General features: G+C 38.6%; 1 long non-coding RNA gene across 2 annotated transcripts in view; it reads left to right on the top strand.

Annotated features, from left to right (window-relative positions):
* The window catches only part of LOC105713992 (uncharacterized), a 125,648-nt gene that overhangs the window by 90,329 nt on the left and 16,205 nt on the right, over window positions 1-19,114 (top strand). The window lies entirely within an intron of this gene.

Raw genomic sequence — 19,114 nt, forward strand, 5'->3', positions numbered from 1 at the left:
TCCGTCTCCAAAAAATCAAACAAACAAACAAACAAAAAACAGGTACTGTGATTACTCACCTAATTTCTGGTTCTTATAAAAGTACTTTTTTGTGTGGATAGTTGTGCAATTTGGTGTTCCTGCAGGGAGAATGATTGCTGGAGTTTTCTATTCAGCCATCTTGCTCTGCCTCCTCTCAAAATATTATATTTTCTGATAATGCTAAGTGCTAAGACCCTCCTACTCTTCGTTATTGCCAAAGGAGGAACACATACACACATGAAGAAATAAAATGGGGGATGCATTCTGATTCTTCATTTTATCCAGTGGAATTCAGATAAAAGTAGTTGATGATTTCTAATAAATTAAATATTTTGTCCTTTTATTTTCAAATAGTTTTTAACTCCTCCAGTTGACACTGAATTTCTTTTTCAAGGTAATTTATTGCCATATGTGTAGCCAGGCTACTTGGGAGAACAAAAATGGAAAACTCTGTGAAGTGTACTTGAAGTACCAAGTGATGTGTGACCAGTTCACATGGAGTTAAGGATGTGTTCTTGATACCTTAGTGCTTTTCAGCATTATATACCTTCTTTGTTTCCTGCAGCTGGTAAAAGTCTGGAAAGTGTTCTTGAGACGTTATTTACATTAGACTAGCTTTCCTATTGGATAGAACAACAGGGATTTCTAAGAAAAGGCTGAGGAAAAAGAAAGGATTCTGAGGAAGAAAGACCTCCCAACCCTTGAATGTAGGTGCTACCTATATGCAGATCCAACATCGGGCCTACACAGTATGATGAAGTCTCAAGCAGCATAAACAGCACATTAAATGCACCTGGAGATTTGGACAAACCATGTCCCTTCCCTTGTCTTTAATTTCTGCATCTAGAAAATGTAACTGACAATATCTATTCTACCTCTTGCGATTGAAATCTGATAATTTATTCCAAGTAGCTGGTGCATAGAAGGAAGCAATTATTATCAGTTGTACTATTAATAATGATAGTAATATACTAAAAATCAGTATCTAAGGGAAAGCTGCCAATGCAGGGGAAGAAACGGGATTCTCAGAGACCATCCAAGATAAAGGATTGACTGTGCTCAAGATACTGTGAAGAGTGGAAGGGGAAATAGAATAAGAGGTCTGGGTGCTGTTGGCAGGTCTTTGTCAGCCCAAGCACATCATTGTCAGGCAAACTTTGCAAAGCTCTTGTTGAGAGAAACATCTGCATTCTCTCTGTAATGCTAGAATATAACAGGGAAACATGCCACATATTCTTCCAACAAAAATGGGCATTCACGTGTATCATTGGACTCCCTTTGCATTCATTCAGTAATATGGTGATTGTTATGCAATATATGGCCATTAGGTAGCTATATGGCCATTGTGCCTCAATGTCTGCCTATGCCTTGAGGGTCTCAGCCTTAAAGTGCCTTATTTCAATGCAAACTCAGAAAGCCCATCTGAAAGAGGCAGGGTTCCCTTCATTCAGCAAGGAAATGAAGACTCCCACATGAACAATTGTAAAAAAGAGAAGAAAGTTTGGTAACTCCAGAGAAGGGGAGGAGAAACTTTTCAGAATGATCTATAAGAGCTCCCTATTTTTAAAAAATAGCTTCTGTTAGACTTCTCTTATCACAACACTAATACTATAAGCAAAGATGTTATATCAACAAATCCTTAGACATAGAAGGACAACCTTAAGTAAGGTTTACACTTTTAGCTCACAGGCAAATTTTTTTTCAAGAAGCATCCTGTGTTTTGAATGCTTCCTATGCACACACACTTTTATTCAACATTTGACAAAAACATATTTATGATATGCCAGGTAACATGCATCTCCTCTTCCCTAGACCCTCAAATCTACCAGGGCCATGTCCTGGGTAGTAATATCCACAAGTGAGGAGAGGTGAGAGAAAATGCTGGTGAATGGGCACCCTGCCTGGCACAGACCAGGAAGCTCGAGCTTGGCAGACACAGGGCCCTTGAAAAGAGATCTGAGGCTATCTTGTGGATTTTATGTTATAGACTCAGACCTCCACATAGAGGAAAGTTTAGACTGTGAGACTCTCCCCATTCCCCCAACTCTGAGCAATGTCATGCAACAATATAAATGAATTCATCAGAGCCAGGATGGAAAGAGATTCCCTCAGAATTTTCCAAACAGCTTTTCAAAGATCTGTGGTTTGGCAAATCTAAAAATGTCTCTCTTTAACTCCAGATGTTTCTCTCTTCATATTTTTTAAATTGTGGTAAAATATACATAACATAAAAATTACCACTTTAACCATTTAAACTGTATGATTCAATGGCATTAAGTGCATTCACGTTGTTGTGCAACCATCATCACCATCGATCTCTAGAACATTTTCAGCATCCCACACTGAAACTCTATACCCATTAAACAAAAACCCCCCATCTCCCTTTATTTTTGAATCATTAATATTAGAAATAAATTTAATATTAGATATGACTTTGATTCCCAATTGCTCCCTTGAAAATATATTATTTTCAAAAAAATATTTGTATGTCCTTGCAAGCTGCTACACAAGATGCTGAAGAAGGTTTTTGGAAGTCTTTTATCACAGAACTGAACAGTCTTTTACCACAGAACAGCTGCATTAAAACGGAACTTCAGTGGCTAGACACAATAGTTCACATCTGTAATCCCAGTGCTTTGGGAGGCTAAGGCAGGAGGATCACTTGAAGAACAGCAGTTTAAGACTAGCCTGGGCAATTAGCAGGACCCTGTATCTACAACAACTACAACAACAACACCTAGCTAAGCATGGTGGTGCACCTGTAGTTTTAGCTACTTAGGAGGCTGAGGAGGGAGCGTTTCTTGAACCAAGGAATTTGAGCTGTAATGAGCTGTGATCATGCCACTGCATGGCAGAACCAGACCCGTTTCTAAAAAACACAAAAAGTGAACTTGAATGGGTGACAGCACTACTATTTTGTTTCCCATTCCTCCTAAACCGTTTCTAAAAAAGGTAAGAGTGAGAGAAACATTGCTAGTGACTCCTCCATGATGCATCACAACATATGACTCTCCTGGTCAGCAATGGGGTGAGGATCTCAGAGGAATGTACTGGAAATTTCTAGGGTCACTCCTACTCTGGTCAGCCTTATTTCTCCAGCCTTTATTTTTCCAAAATTCTGACATGCTGACAACCCTATTTCCCTAAGACCTGTTCCCTCACAGTTCATGCCTTATGAGATTTTCTGTTTTAACAGAGTTATTTTCACAGAGCCCAGCATTCAAAACGTCTGCCTTCTACATTCTCACAGTGCATCAAATTAACCACACCTTGATTCCCTTACAAAGCTTTAAAATAAAGATTATAACCAACTAGATGTATAATTTGGGTCAGTATAACTTTAGAAACAGTCTTATTTACAACAAGTTTTTCCATTTTAATTCACATGTAGCTTCTCATGTCTTCCCTAGTTCCCTCATTAATTCCTACAAATATTGTTTGAACATCATCGTGTGCCTCGTAGCAGTGCTAGGAACTGGGACTCAAAGATGCATGAGTCCAGTGGTAAGACACAGAAACATCCAGTCAGAACACAGCACAGCCCAGTGGAAGATGTGCTATGGGAAACACAAAATACAGTGGGAACCAGCAGAAGGAGCAATAAGCCTTCATCCCCACAGAGCAGATGGCTTTGAACCTGAATACAGAAGAAAGTTACTTGAGAGAGAAGGGAAGGTACTCCCTACAGAAGACTGGCATGCGCACAGTTGTGGAGTCTTTTTGGTGATCATGTAGTACCTGATGCATGCAGAAGAGATGCTAAATTTGGAGGAGATTATGAAGTAGAATCATCAGTATTTGGTGACTGGTTGATTAAATGTGGAGGCTGGAAGGTAGAAGAGGGGAGAAATTAAGAATGAATGAACCTGCTAGTTTGAGAGAATAGGTAGATGGTGACTGTGTTCATTATTCCTTTAGTTCAAATAACATCTTTAGTTTTAATGGTGGCTTAGTCTACCATCTTGAAAAAAATGCTGCTGGAGTTTTGAGGGAGACCTATCTTCTTGTCATTTTTATAAATCTCAATGAAAAATTGCCATGAGTGCAGGTTACAGAGATATATAACTGTAACAAGTGATATTTTCTCTTTCCAGAACCACTAATTTATGACTTCTTCTCTCTTTATTTTGAAAAATGTCAAATTTACAGAAAATTGGAAAGAACAATTAATACCTATATAATGTTTGTCTAGATTCAACAACTGTCAACATTTTGCACCCCCCATCAGTTAACTATTTGACAATGAGTGGTGCTTATTATGACACTTAAACCTCAAGCGCATATTCTTAGACAAAGGAATTTTTCCTATGTAATTATAGTATTATTATTGCTGAATTTTTCATTTTTTTGTTTGTTTCTTCATGGTCATATTTTGGTTAAACAACATTTTTGGTAGGAATTCTAAACAAGGGATGTTATAAACTTCCCCATTATATCAAAAGGCACAAAATGACAGTTTGTTTTATTATTAATGATGTCTGTTTAGATCACTTAGTTAAGTGGTATCTGGTAATTCTCTCCACTGTAATTAATAAGCAATCTGTATAATGATAACTTGAACCATGTAATGTATTCTTCAATGGTTTAGGCTTTTGCTGATGACACTTGTCTAAGTCAATGATTACATTGGTATGCCTTAAATTTAATTTAACTGTTCTTTAATAATAATTACCTTGTTCCAGCATTCCAGTTCAGAGAGAACTTTTTGCTGTTGCTTGTTGTCTAAAATGTTTAAACTAGAAGCCATCATCTAATACGCTGAAAATATTTCTCATGAAATGAAGCACGTTAGGAAAATAGCCAAAAATATATGCAACTCCATTTTAGAAATCAACATATATGTTGTAAGATAGATAACTCTTTCCTAAGATTTAATATTGTCTACGATGTTTAGCTTTTGTAGTTTGTGGGGGGAAAAAACACTGTAATATGTCATTTAACATCATAAAGGAATCTTAACGTCTGTCCACGGATAACTCACTAGCAATACACCACAGTCATTAAGAGGCAGCTCACAAAACAGAAAGGAAGAAAAAAATCCATAGGACAACCATCTGACTTTAATTAGGAAAGAGAATAGTCCTCAAATGTACAAGGATATGGTCTTTTGAAGGTCAGGACATTATAGTGCAACTAGAAAAAAGGTACTACAAGGACCTTGTATGTGAAGGTTAGCACATGCTTAAAGAATTTGGAGGCACTCTCCTGACCATTTCCTAAAGATGAATTATCCCTTGCTATAGCTACAGTCAACACTTATCAAGGCACACACACAAAATACATGCTTTCTAATTACTGAAGTCTCTCTAGACCAGGGCATAGATATCTTTGACTGAGATGGGGTAGAGAAGATTCTGTAGATGAAGAAGATCAAGATTTCAGTTTAGGGTGTGATATATTGGAGATCTCCATCAGGCATTCAGGTAGAGATACAGAATTGACAGTTAGTTGGATAAGCTGATGTTCAGAGCAGTGGCCATGGCTGGAAGCATACATTTGGTAATCGTTTGCAGATGGATGCCGTTTAAACCATGACACTGAAAGAGAATTGCCAAGGTGGTGAGTATGGAGTGAACAGAAAAGATGAAGAGATCTGTGGATTGAGTTCTGGGTCACTTCGATACTAGAAGGTTAAGGGGCAAGACTGGGAAGCAGCATCCAGTGGGGTTAAAGGAAAATGAAGTGTGTAGTGTCTTAGAAAACAAGAAATCATTTCCATGAGAAGGGAGTGATTAATTTGACAAGGTGTTACTGAGGGTCAAGTTCAATGGGACAAGAAATGGATTTAGAAAGATGGAAGTCATTGATGATATTGACAAGCAGAGGTCTGGTGAGGTGGTGGAGTCCCAGTTTTGACAGAAGTAGGTTTAAGTGAGAAGAGGAGAGGAAATGGAAGCAGTGAAATTGAGGCAGCTATCAAAGAGTTTTGCTGTAAAGTGGTGGAGGTAGAAAAGGGATAGTGTCAGAAGGAGAAGTGAACTCAATTTTGTTAGTTTCCATTTCTAAGATGAGAAAGACAGTACTGTTTTGTGCTGGTGGAAATGACCTAGTAGACAGAGGAAGCTGATGATACAGGAGAAAAAGAGGGAGCACTACTGGAGCAAAGCCTGCGAGCAAGCAAGGGGATTGGGATCTAAGGCACATGCAAAGGCTCGTCTTGGACAAGAGCGAGGTTAATTCCTTCATGGGAGCTGGGTGTGGAAGGTCCAGATCCTGGTAGGTAGGAAGATGTTGTGGGAGCTATGGAATTTATTTTCTGAATAGTCCCATTTGGTTTTCCCGTGGTGGGAAATAAGCTTCTCACCTAAAAATGAAGATGGAGGAGAGTTGTTAGTGATTTCAGGAGCCACACATTAGTGAAATAGTTATCTATGAGAGAAGAAAATCTCAATACATTCCAAAAATTAGAACAAGTACAAACAATAGTCTCTAGTCACAAGGCAATACAATTGGGACTTAATAAAAACAAAAAGTTCTTACTGCCTAGATATTAAAAGCCTGTCATTAAATAACTTTTGGGTAAAAGAGAAAAGCCAAACTGAAACTGTTAAATATGTTGAAAATAAAAATCATGGAAAAAGTACCTAAAAGTCTCTGCCACAATGAGCAAGTGGGCTTTATTGCCAAACTGCAAAGAGAATTCAATTTTAGAATATCTATTAATTTATTCACCATATGAATAGATTCCAGGAAGAAATTCATATGATCAGTCTCATAAATATTAAAAAGGCATTTGATAATATTTAATATTCATACAAATTTTATTCTTGATACATTCAATATAAGGATTTCAATTTCACTACTATTATGTAAGATTTTTCTGGAGCTGACCACATAATTACACAAGAGAAATAAACTGGACATACAAATGCTGAAAAGAAAATAAAACTATCATTATTTGTTCGTGCCTGTAAAACCTCAATGTATTTATTTAAACCCTTTACAAACAATAACAGATGACTCGGTACATAACTAGTATACAGAAACTTTAAAAATTTATTGAAACAATCAACAGGTGCTAAAAGATAAAAAGTCCCATCTACAGGAGATCCAACAAATAGAACATACTTAGAAATAAACTTTAAATGCTACTTATAATGAGAACTTTCAAATATTCCTGAGACAAAAGATTTCAACAAACAAAAAGGCAAAGGAAGACTCCACGTCATCAATATGTTAATTTTTCTCAAGTCGATTTATAAATTTAATAAATCACAATATAATATTAATAGCAATTTTTGACAACACAGGCTAATTCTAAACCTCAAGTGAAAAGCAAACAATATCTTAAAAATTCTGAAAAAAAATTTGAATAAGGATAGCAATGTATTAGAATCAGCCCTATCAGATGTTAAAGCATATTATAAAACTACAATAATTAAAAGAGCATAATGTTAACATATGAATAAATAGCAAATCAATGTAACAAAATAGGAAGCCTAACATAGGCCAAAATACATATGAATTTAGAATATAGACATAAAGAATGCAAGTATACCTAAGGATTTTAGGATATGATTGTGGTGGCATTTCACATCATTGGGGAGCAGATAGATTATACAATAAATGATGTTTGAATAACTGGGTAGTATTCTGGAAAGAGGTTAAGGTGGATTTATGCCTCACTTCTCAGACCAGAATATATACCAAATGGAAATCAGAGACTTAAATGCCAAAAAAGATTAAGCCATTAAAATCCTAAACATTTGCTTGTGTATGCATTGAAAATATCTGGAAAGATACTTAAGAAACTGATAATACTAGTTATCTCTGGATAGGGGCACTAGATGATTGGACGAGTATAGGAGGGAGTTTTGAACCACATGAATGGTGACAAATTAAAAAATAATTCAAATAATAAGCACAGATTACTATATGAATATTTTTGTATTGCTGAGATTATTGCACAGAGTAGACAGACATTCAATAAATATAAGTCCTTGAGGATGCTGAAGAACAAAAATCTTAATTCTGGCAAACCATCGTTCTCCCTTGCCTGAGCTCCTGGAAGAAGCAGGGAGTGGCAAGTGGATGAAGGGAGGATTGGGGAATGGAGGGAATGGGAGGGTGGGACTCAGATATCCTGTTATGTACCTTTTGACATTCCCCACAGTACTTAGCACAGCATCAGCATCTAATAAGAGTGCGTTCCATATTTATTGAACTAGAATAAATTAATTTTTTTCCAGACTAAAGGTGTTATTATCAAGAATCCCAGCTTCCACAGAACAGCCTCAGGAAATCTCCAAATCCAAAGCCACTGTGCAGTTTCAGCCCTAATAGAGGATGGCTATTCTCTGCACTCGGGAAACTGGAAAGGCATACATGGCCTCCCAGGCCCTGTTCTGGACACAGAATAGACATGCTTGTACTCCTTCCAATTTATTTCTGTCTTGATTTTCTCTTGTCTCTTCTATGGACTAAAGCTTTTCCTTCCCCATTAAATGCAGACTGAGCACCCACAACACGTCAGGTTCTGCGCGTAGAATCCATGCAAATGCTCGAGGGAGAGGGCTTGCAGAATGCATTCAAAGTTGATAACCCTGCATGGGAGGGACGAGGGCCCTGGGTACCCAGACCTGGCTCCTGGCTGGCTCTTGCACATATTGGCTGGATGACTTTAAGTATCTTGTATTTCTCATCTACACACAGAGGACCAGCATAAAAGGCAGGAAAACAAATTGTCCTGTGAATGTCAGTTACTGATGCATGGTGTACGGCAAAAAACATTTTTTTCTCCCTGTTTTTCTTTGTCTTTTAGTTTCTGTTTCTCTAACCTTCACGCCTTTACTTTTTCAATGGAACTTTGCTATTTCCTACTCAGACCTTCCTCTTCTTTTCTCAAATGTGGAAGGGAGCAGCTTGCTACTGTTGAATCTGGGGAGAAGATGGGTCTCAAGAGACTATTTCCTGCTAATTTGGCCACCTCTCCAGAAGCAGCTTCAGCTGGTTGGTCTTGGGCCTTTTAAGGGGTAATGGGTTGTGCAAGTCGTTCCTGGTTGCCTGGTTTGATCAGAGGCAGAAAATGCAGATTTGTGGCTCACAAAAGGAAAAAGATCCACGTATGGCAACCAAGCCCTCAGGCAGCCTTTCAGAATTTGGGAATTGGGGCCCAAATACGCCTTGAACCAGCGATGCCTCAGTCCTGGCAGATTTTTAAACGTCTTTAAGTTTCACCCTGAAAAGAAATAAACTTTGCAGCCATGGGACCCACAACAATAATTTCCAGTCTTTGGAAAATTATTCTCTAGTATTTGATAGCTGATATGGTAGAAGTGATATTATACCTACCCACAAATTTTAATACTCAGATTATAGGAGAGCAATCTATTTTATATTTATGCTTTCCTTTACGGGCCTGATTGAAATAAAATGCTGGCTGGAGTTGCATTAGAGTTCTCTGAACAGTCTCAACAGAATTGAAAAGAATATAAACTGACTGTTGCGAGCAGAGATTCGAAGTATAACCATTTGGTTTGTTCTTCCAGAGATACTTTTTTTTTGTGGTTTGTTTTTGGTTCTCTTCCAATTTGCATGTTTACCAAAATCCCAAGGAAAGAAAAAAACCATTACGATTTTTTTTCTATAATCCATTTAAGTCAAAAATGGAGAAGAGAGAGAAAAATTTGTACCTTTCAAACACCATTAGTTTGCTAATGATAGCTTTCATCCTATGACAGTTCTCAGACTGATAAGATGCTCCAAACATCCAGCACGAAGGAAGAGGGCCATTTATAGGCCCCCGCTCTGTCTCTGCGGCTTGCACATGTTTTCAAACATAATTTCATGCCTGCTTTCTGACAGCTCATTAAACAAAGGCCTCTCGGTGCCTATATTGCCCGTCTCCCTGCTGAGAGTGTAGCATATTTACGGCCTTTGCAGACTGCTGGCTGCTGGCGCCTTCTCTTGCCTGTGGCCTGCCTGCCAACTGCTTATCAGTCTCCCCCAAAGGTGACATCCTCCTCATTTGTTTAGGTAGCGATGGTCCCGGGTTTGACCCTTGGAGGCAAGCAGCAGTGTGATTAGGAGCAGCTCCTGCACTGGCCAGATAAAAGCAATCACATGGCGAAGACAGTGCGGGCTGCTCAGGGGAGCCTCGCCAGGCTGAGTGCTCCCATTCAAGATCACGTTGGCAGTTTGTTAGCTCGACAGCTGGCAACATGCAGACCTTGTGGGATTTCTGCCTCGGAGAAAGCAAACAAGGTTTCAGGAGTGTTGAGGAGCTATCTGTGGCTGTGTACAAGGGTGATCAGACCCGCTTGTTCCTAATTACCTGCCTCTTGACTGCCATTAAACCATCATTACTTATCCAGACCCATAAAAGCCCCTATGAATGCAGAACCTTATAGTTAATTTTTATCCCTTCCTCCTGCTTCTGCCAAAAATGTTTTGCTGGGGTCCTAGAAGGACAGATGAAGACATCTTGGATGCAGTGAGAAGCTGCAGGCTGCGGCCATCTGCCATTTTGGGATTTGACAAACTGGTAACAGGTTTCTGCCACTGTGTTCTTCTGGGGTGGTGTATCTTTTCTCTCTAAGAGAGAAAAGGGAAAAAAGGCAAAGAAGAAGGGCATGTCCTTTTTTTTCCTGCTGAGAAAAATGGGTCTTAGTTAATTCAGCCCTTAGTTATTGTAGGTGAATGGCCAGGCTCCAGCAGGAGGGTTTTGTTGAAGCCTGGAATAACCTTGGCCTTGGGAATACCTGTGTTATGCCCCTGGGATCTGATTGATGCCAAAGTAAGACCTAGATTGTGATGTGACCGATGACAACAACAGCCACTGCATTTCAAGTACCTCCCATGAATGAGGCAATATGTGAAGCGTTTTCTTATAGAACAGTGTCTCATTTAATGCAACACCACTTGGAGGTAGGTAACGTTAAACCCACCATACAAATGATAAAACTGAGGCTCAGAGAGACTACAAGTCTCCACTAGAGTCTCAGCTAGCCAGCAATTGAATCCAGGTCTGTTGCTTTCCAAAGTCACCACTCTCAACCTCCGCTTCTGCTGAATAACCTACTACACGAGTACAACACTTCAGAATTCACTGTTGCCGAGTCTGTTTTCCCTCTGAAAATTCTCAAACCCCAGCACTCATGACCATGAAAAGGAGAGGTGGTGAATGGCAGAGATTCCCAGACATTCTGCATTAGAAGGGACTCCCAGTCAGGGATCAACAATCTTCTATTTTTTTTTCTTCATTTTTCAGAAGCACTCTGGGTGATTCTATATGAGGGATTGGTGGGGGATGGGGGTCTTTGGATCATACTTTGAGAAACTATTTCCCAACCTGGGAGCTCCTGGGGACAGTGGCCTCCTTTATCCTAGTACCAGTCTCCTGCAGAGTGCTCTAGCACCCAGTAGGTGCTCAATCAATGTGAGGGATGGTTCTGTTTGATGGGATCCTCTCTGTGTGTCTTATTTTAAACTGTATTGGCACCTCTATACTCTCTAATCCTCTTGAAAGGAAGCAGAGAATAAATAAATAAAATTTATGTTTCTAACATGCCCTGAGCACCGGTGAAACAACGTCGTTCATAGTCACACAGCCTCTTCCTTATGTGAAGACAGCTGAGCCTCTCTGACCTCCAGCAGGTCAGCATGAAGATGGTTCTGTCAGACCTCACTGAATTGAGTATTAACAATAGAATTATCATTGCTCAGAAAATATCCCTCTGTGCACACTTTTTAGTGTACATAAGCATCATAACCTATTACATATAAAAATTATTTGATATGCTGCTTCTAAATAATTTGAACTCTAGCTAGTATTCTGGGTATGGTCTGTAGTTCTGTGTGCACTTTAATTATTTATGCATGTTATTTTTGATGAATCCTGATTTGGAAAGTAGATATCATTACTTACATTTTATGGATGAGGAAAATGAGGCTCGGAGAAACTAAGTAATCCTCCCATGATGGCATAGCTAGCAAGTGGCAGAGGCAAAATTTTAATAAGCTTTGTGTGCTCTAAACATTTGTATTTCACCATGTTGCCTAGAGAACAAATGATGATTTAAAAAACTGAACAGAAGAAAATATTGGAGAAAATAATGATAATTATTAATGATGGTTGCTTTTGAGAAATGAGATTTTGGTTCTTTATATTGTTTTGTATTTTCTAAATTGTATATGCAAAACTTTTATAATTGCAGGAAACCTTACACACACACACACGCACATACCCCCACACACAAACATACACACACTACCAGGAAGCACACTATCTGGCTAAACTTAATTATTGTTAATTCATGAAGAGATTTTTGTTTTAGCAGTTCATTTGAATATATGAGTTTTTGATAAAATGAAACCAACAGAGCAAATATTAGGGCACAGTAGGACTGTCTCATAATTAAAAATATTCTCCCTACAATGAAACTAGATTATTGCCAGTGGAATAAGTTTTTATTTGATTCTTAGCAACAGAAGCAGAACAGTAATTGTTGTTGTTTAAAAACCACCATGTTTAGAACCTTATGCTTGCCTGATGTTTTAGACTGAGCTGAGGATGGGGTGAAGACTCTTCTGTTTTTCTACCACTCTGCGAGTTCATAAGGGATTTTTCTCTCCTACCATTTCTATTAATTTTAGTAATCACTGACTCACACGCCTCGTGTACCAGGTACTGTCTGTGAACAGTGAATGATTTCCTAATTATTAATTACCAAATTTGAACTTGATTCCCAGCAGCCTTGTAAAGTAGGTTGAATATGTCCTATTATTCCCCTTTTACCAAAGAGGAGCCTGAGGAGCAGAAACTAAGTGATGTGCTCAAGCCTCTCAGTTAAAGCAGACAGTGGCATGAGCGCTCCAGTCTAAGCTGTCCACTTCTAACCCTGGTTTCTTCGAGCTGCCTGATCTCTGGTGTTTCTGTGGGTAGAAGCTGTTCTAGAGAAAGACTATAATAAAGATTAGGTTGGATCTTTTAGTATCATTTCTCAACTGTATTTCAGAACCCATTTTTCACTCTCTCACATCTACCCATGGCCTAGCTGCACGCTGCACTGTGCATCCACCCTACCAAGGATATCTCAGCATCTCAGCCCCTTCTGGTCCCCACTCCATCCCCTCCCTTGTCTCCTAGTTCAAACCTGGAGAACTCGTACCCCATTTACTCAGGGAAGAAGAACAAGTGAATTAATCTGTGATAAGACATGATGAGGATTCCTAGGTGGCAATCTTACTTTTTAAGAGACTTATGAATGCTGTGCTCAAAGCATATCCTAGCAGTGGGATGATTAGATAACGTAGGAGGCCAATGTTATGGGAGGGAGAAAAAAAACAAACAGGAAAAATGCTATAGAAATGCACTGGAAGAAAAACAAATGAGAACATCGTTTCACTTTAGAGAAATACTTTTCTTAGTGAATACCCCGATTTTTTAACTCTTGGAGAGCCATTAGCAAGGGATGACAAAAACTTTTAAAAAGCTCATAGTCTTTGGCTTAGTAAATACATTTTTGAGAATTTATCATAAGAAATAATTCTAAATACATAGAGTTCTGTGCATGAAGTTGTTCCTTAAGGAATGACTTATAATATTTTTAAATGACAAAGGGAAATTCATCATACAATAAGTGATGATACAACTAATTATAGTCATTACAAATGATGTCTGCAAAATGTTTCCAGAAAATATTAAAAATTTTCTGTAAGATAAAAATGAAAACAACAGAATATTATTTAAATAGGCGTTGTGATAATCATGCTAAAAATATCTGAAAGATGGTCTAGAGGTAATTATTGTTAGAAACTGCTACTATTTATAACGTTTTTATTCTTTCTACTCTTTTCATTTTCTAAGTTTTCTCAAATGGAAATGGCACTTTACTAATGGAAAAAAATTAGATTTATTTAGAAAAATATTATTTTATTATTTATAAATATTATTTGTATTATTAAAATACAAATTTTTACACAACTCAGAGGAGCACACAAGTAGCCATTTCCAAGAGTAATTAGAAAAAAAAACCACAATATATAACTGTGCAGAAAAGAGTTAACACAGCAGGTCTGACTATTATCCTCTGACAGGCCTGCTTACAAGGCTGGCCTTTGGCTGGTGTCTGGAATTTAGGTTTCAGGAGGGTTCCCACCAGGATTAAGTGAGTCATAAGAGTGGCTCACTATGTCTAAACTATTGATACAAACACTATGGTTTATATGGAACACCTGCTTTCTTCCTGAGGAGCTGGCATTTGAGTCTGTGCTAGGCAGAGGCTGCTTATGTGGCCATCCAGCAGTAAAAACTCTGGGTGCAAGCTTCCCTGATTGACAACATTTCATACGTGTTGTCACAAATTTTCTTTGACAGCTTCTTTTAAATGTGTCCAAATGTTAGGCTATGTCTTCCTAAGCTAGGCTGAGAGAATGAAATGTATTCTGTGTGACTCCTCTGGGTAAGGAAAGACCGCTAGTAGCTTGTGCCTGGTTCCCCAGGACCTTGCTCATGTGCCTTTTCCCCTTGCTGATTGCACTTTCTTTCTTTCTCTTTCTTTCTTTCCTTCTTTCTTTCTTGCTTTCTTTTTTTTTCTCTCTCTCTCTCTCTCTCTCTTTCTTTGTCCTGTCAGGTTGCCCAGGCTAGAGGGCAGTGACTATTCACAGGTGCAATCGTAGAGTACTACAGCCTCAAACTCATGGCCTCAAGTGATCCTCCTGCCTCAGCCTCCCATGTAGCTGGGACCACACGCATGCACCACCTCATCCAGCTCTTGGTTTCCTTTCAGTGCAATAAATCATTGCCATGCTCTGACTATATGCTGAGCTCTCTGAGTCCTTCTAGAGAATCACTGAACCTGGGAGTGGTATTGGGACCTACCAAAGAAGTAATTATGTAGCTCTAAAAAAGTCACTTTCTTTCCATCTTCATCCTTAAGTATTTAACTAAATATAAGCCATAGGATAACGTTTTTCTAAAATATAATATTAAACCCACATAACTTTAGTGCTAGGAAAGGGAACTATCCCATGCTTTTGCTTTGCAGATGAGGAGACAAAGCTAAGAGCAAGTAAAGTGATGTGGCCAAAGCAGCATCAGAACCCAGGACTCCTGATTCTCAGTTTCTCTTCTGGAATACCCCACCCCTTTCGCAGATGATGGTCTTTCTGTGAATGGGAGACCATGAAAAATACGGGGAAAAGCTAAACTAAACAACAGTAGCAACAGAACGTGGAATAAGTGAAGAGTGACTGGGGATGTTGGATGCAAACCAGCTAGTGATGGGAAAATGGGCTTTCCTTAATTATTTATAAGAGCTGTATACATGGCTGTTCCAGAACAGGAAGCTCACACAGCATGGTCTCAGGCTACAGGTTCAGCTACTCTAAGCAAGGAAATATCTGAAAAAGGTGAACCTGTAATGTAAACTGGGCTAACTTGCTCTTCATTCTTTTGACCAGTAATTATTCCAAGACATTAAAAATGCATTTTGTTAGCATTTCCCTTTGGAAATACATGTCTGAACTCAGGTTGACCAAAATAAAAGTGAATATTTAGATGCTGATTCCAAGATGAATTGAATTGGTATCTCACTAAATGAGTGAGTGTCAGGTAGGCCACACCTTCTTGACTTGCTTCCTAAGCAAGAGAAGTGGAGAGTTACAGAGAGGGAGATTCTTTAACAACTGGGAGCTTTCAGTCAAATGTCTGTGTCTTATTCACCAAATATTTTATTAATAAATTTAAAAACCTGCTAATTCATACTCATCACTTAAAACTGAATGACAGAATACTGTTTTCTTGGATCTGTGATGCACTTACCATAATTCTGTTCATTCAAGAGGTAAAATCATTGACAATGTAATTAAGAGTCATTTCGTCTTTTATTGGGAGCCTGAAGAGGCACATAACACATTTCTAGAGGACCCACACCCTTTTGTTTCTAACAGGAACCTGGTACAGAATTTGCACATGTTTAAGTACTCAGTGTATCTTCTTTTAATTGATAACTGGGTGAATTCTGGCTTAAGGCAGCATGTGAAGTTGCTTCCCAAAACTTATTCCTACCTGCTACCCAAAAATGTAAAAGAAGTAGAAGGAAAGGAAAGAAGAAGAAGTAAGAGGAGGAGGAGGGGGAGGAAGAGAAGAATAAGAAGGGGAAGGGGAAGGGGAAGAGGAGGAGGAAGAAGAAGAGGAGAGAGAGAGGAAGAAATAAGATGCAAAAACATAATGAGAAAAATGAAAGCACTTGAAAAATGCCAAAACTTTAAAAAGTGGCAGCAGATGAGAAGTGTGGAAAGGGGTAAAGTTATCCCTATACCTACTCATCAAGGTCTTTCTAGTGCACTGACAAACTCCTGGAACCTATCACCAGTGTTTCTGTATTTGTCTGCTCGAAATTCCATAACAAAATCCAATAGACTGAGGGGCTTAAACAATAGATATTTATTTTCTTTCACAATTCGGAGGCTAGAAGTTCAAAATTAAGGTGCTGGCAGAGTTGGTTTCTGTTGACACCTGTCTTCCTGGCTTACAGATGTCTGCCTTCTCAATGTCCTCACATGGCCTTTCCTCTGAGCAGTATGGAGGGAGACGGGGGGTGGGGGGGAGGTGGAGGGGGTGGAGAGAGAGAGAGAGAGAGAGAGAGAGAGAGAAGAGGTTTCTGGTGTCTTTTCCTCTTCTTACAAGAACATTAGTCCTATCAGATTAGGTCTGAACCCTTAATGACACCATTTAACCTTAATTACCTTCTTAAAGGCACCATCTCCAAATACAGCCACAATGGGATTAGGGCTTCAACAGATGAATTTGGGGGAGATGCAGTTCCATTTATAATAGTCCCCAAACTGAATGAGTGTCTGCATTCTTTTTTCTGTTTCTATACTCATGAAGCGCTTGGAGTTTTTTCCTTACCTCTTTGCCAAGCATTTTAAGTTACATCAAAGAAATCAAATGTTTACAGTCCACAATCTGGGTTCATTCATTCTCTAGATTTTCTCAAACTTTGTTTCTTCCTGTTAAATCTTTTCTTAAAAACAAACAAATGCCCCCACAAAGAAAACTGTTGTCAAATTAGTATTACAGCTTTGTTCCAATAACCCTGGGAAGCTGAATAGCAGCATTTGGGCAATCCAAACTGCCTTCTTTTTGAAGGCTTTGGCGGTTGTAGAGATACTTCGGGCACACGTAGGAAATTCTATCCAGCTGGTGCCACCAACTATGTAAATAACATTTAGTTAATTTGTTGATTTTTACGTAAGCAAATCATTTAAAGTCAGCTATCTTGGTCTAGTTCAAACTAAAGGAGGGTTTGGTCACCCCAATTAAAATCTGGGCTTCTCTTCTTAAAATAACATATTGTTCTGAAGAGGCCAAGATACCATCTTAACTATATTCACTTGCCTTAGTCCAAGCTAACAGACAAAACACACAGCACCAAGAACTTAATTTTTGCAGGTGGGAAAATATTTTTATAATGGTTTTTCAGTTAAAAAAAAAGTTTCAAACTCTTTCTGCCTCTCCCAAGACCTGTCTTTAATAATTCTAGAACTGATCTTTATATTTAATATTCTAGAGGTTCAATATGTAGCTTTACAACTTAATTGATTATAATATTTTTATCAATCTTAATGAATGAGGGTGAAATATGTGCACTATTTAAACTTTTTAATTTAAAGAAAATTTTCAATTTTTTCTCTTAACTTATATTCTTAGATCTGTTGGTGAATGTTGGTAGCAGTGATGAAGGGAATGATATAACAACAAAGGTTCTGAAAAGAAAAAAGACACCTCCCTCCCCATTCAATACCCTTAGTCCCATGGCCATAATTCTACCATTTAGAAGGCATTTGGGAAAATAAGGAACAGAATTAGCATTTAGCTATCCAGAATCACAACGAAGTGATTGCTTACTACTTTCTCTCTTTTTCCACCTTCCTATTTCTTTCCCTAGAGGGTTCAGCAGGGAAAAAGACTGGTTTCATTTCACCCCAGAGTCATGGAGCAGTTTTCCATACTGACTGCAAAGAGCATCTGATGAAAACATGATCCCTTTTGTTCTATAGGGATATACAAAAACATTATAAATCAGCGTTTTATTTGTTCATTTATATCTTACATTTCTGTGATGTTTGACAGCCATTTTGTCAATGGCAACTACCATACGTTAAAAATGAACTTCTGGAATGCAATCCTGGCTTGTGTCCATCAGAGAAGGAAGTTCTGGAACACCCCACGATTTGTACTGTCCTAACAATTCTTGATTCTTAAAATACTCTATGAATGCTCTCGTTGGAGAAAAAGTCATAACAAAATTCACTTCTTTTAAGCAGTTACAAAAAATTAGTTGTCTGAATGTACAAGGTATCTATGTTTGGGCAAAATTGAAATTATTGTGCTTGTTTAATGAGTAAGGTTTAGGGGAGTTTATTGTCCTATGTTGGGTTTCCTGAAAATAGACTCATAGCCTTTGAGGCAGAGATTTGCATGCTGGCAGTTTGGCATGCTGGGGATTGCATGCTGGAGATTTGCATGCTGGGGAATGAACTTGAGAATATTTGTAAGGAAGAGGATGCGAATGAAGCAGAGGGAGAAGCTGTACTGCAATGCAGTTGCAATGGAGGCCTCAGCCAATCTTACTGAGAGCTCTGGAACTGAGATGGCCCTTCAGAATTGTCACAAATTGAGGCAAGGGGCTGTGCCTTTGTATCCCTGTGTCAATAAATTATTAGACCCAGGCCACCTCTAGGGAGGGGCAAGGCTGCTTCCTTTGGCAGAGGGCAGTTCCCAGAAAGGATCACAATTGTGAACTTTTAGCAACCAATCCTTCCTGCCCCTGGGAGAATGAGTGCCTCAGTCATGAATTGGTTACACCACATTCATACTGTTTTATATCTTCACAAAATGTGTGCATGTTTCAAAGAGGGAATCACTGCACCATCTCTTTAGTCAGAATTGTACTGGGTTTTGACAGTCCTTAAACTCAGGTGCACAAGAAATATCATATTATGTATTATGTTACTTAAGTTCAACTCCAAGTCACCATCCTGCTGGGATACATTGGAAATGTAACTTCAGTCATTCTCAGGACTTCTTTTCTAACTCGGGGCTATTTCTAGGTTCTAGGGTCTTAAGCAGGGCCAAGGCTTGAGG

The sequence above is a fragment of the Aotus nancymaae genome, unplaced genomic scaffold, assembly GCF_030222135.1.
Source record: "Aotus nancymaae isolate 86718 unplaced genomic scaffold, 86718_ANA_hifiasm-v0.15.2.pri h1tg000025l, whole genome shotgun sequence".
NCBI classification, from domain to species: Eukaryota; Metazoa; Chordata; class Mammalia; order Primates; family Aotidae; genus Aotus; species Aotus nancymaae.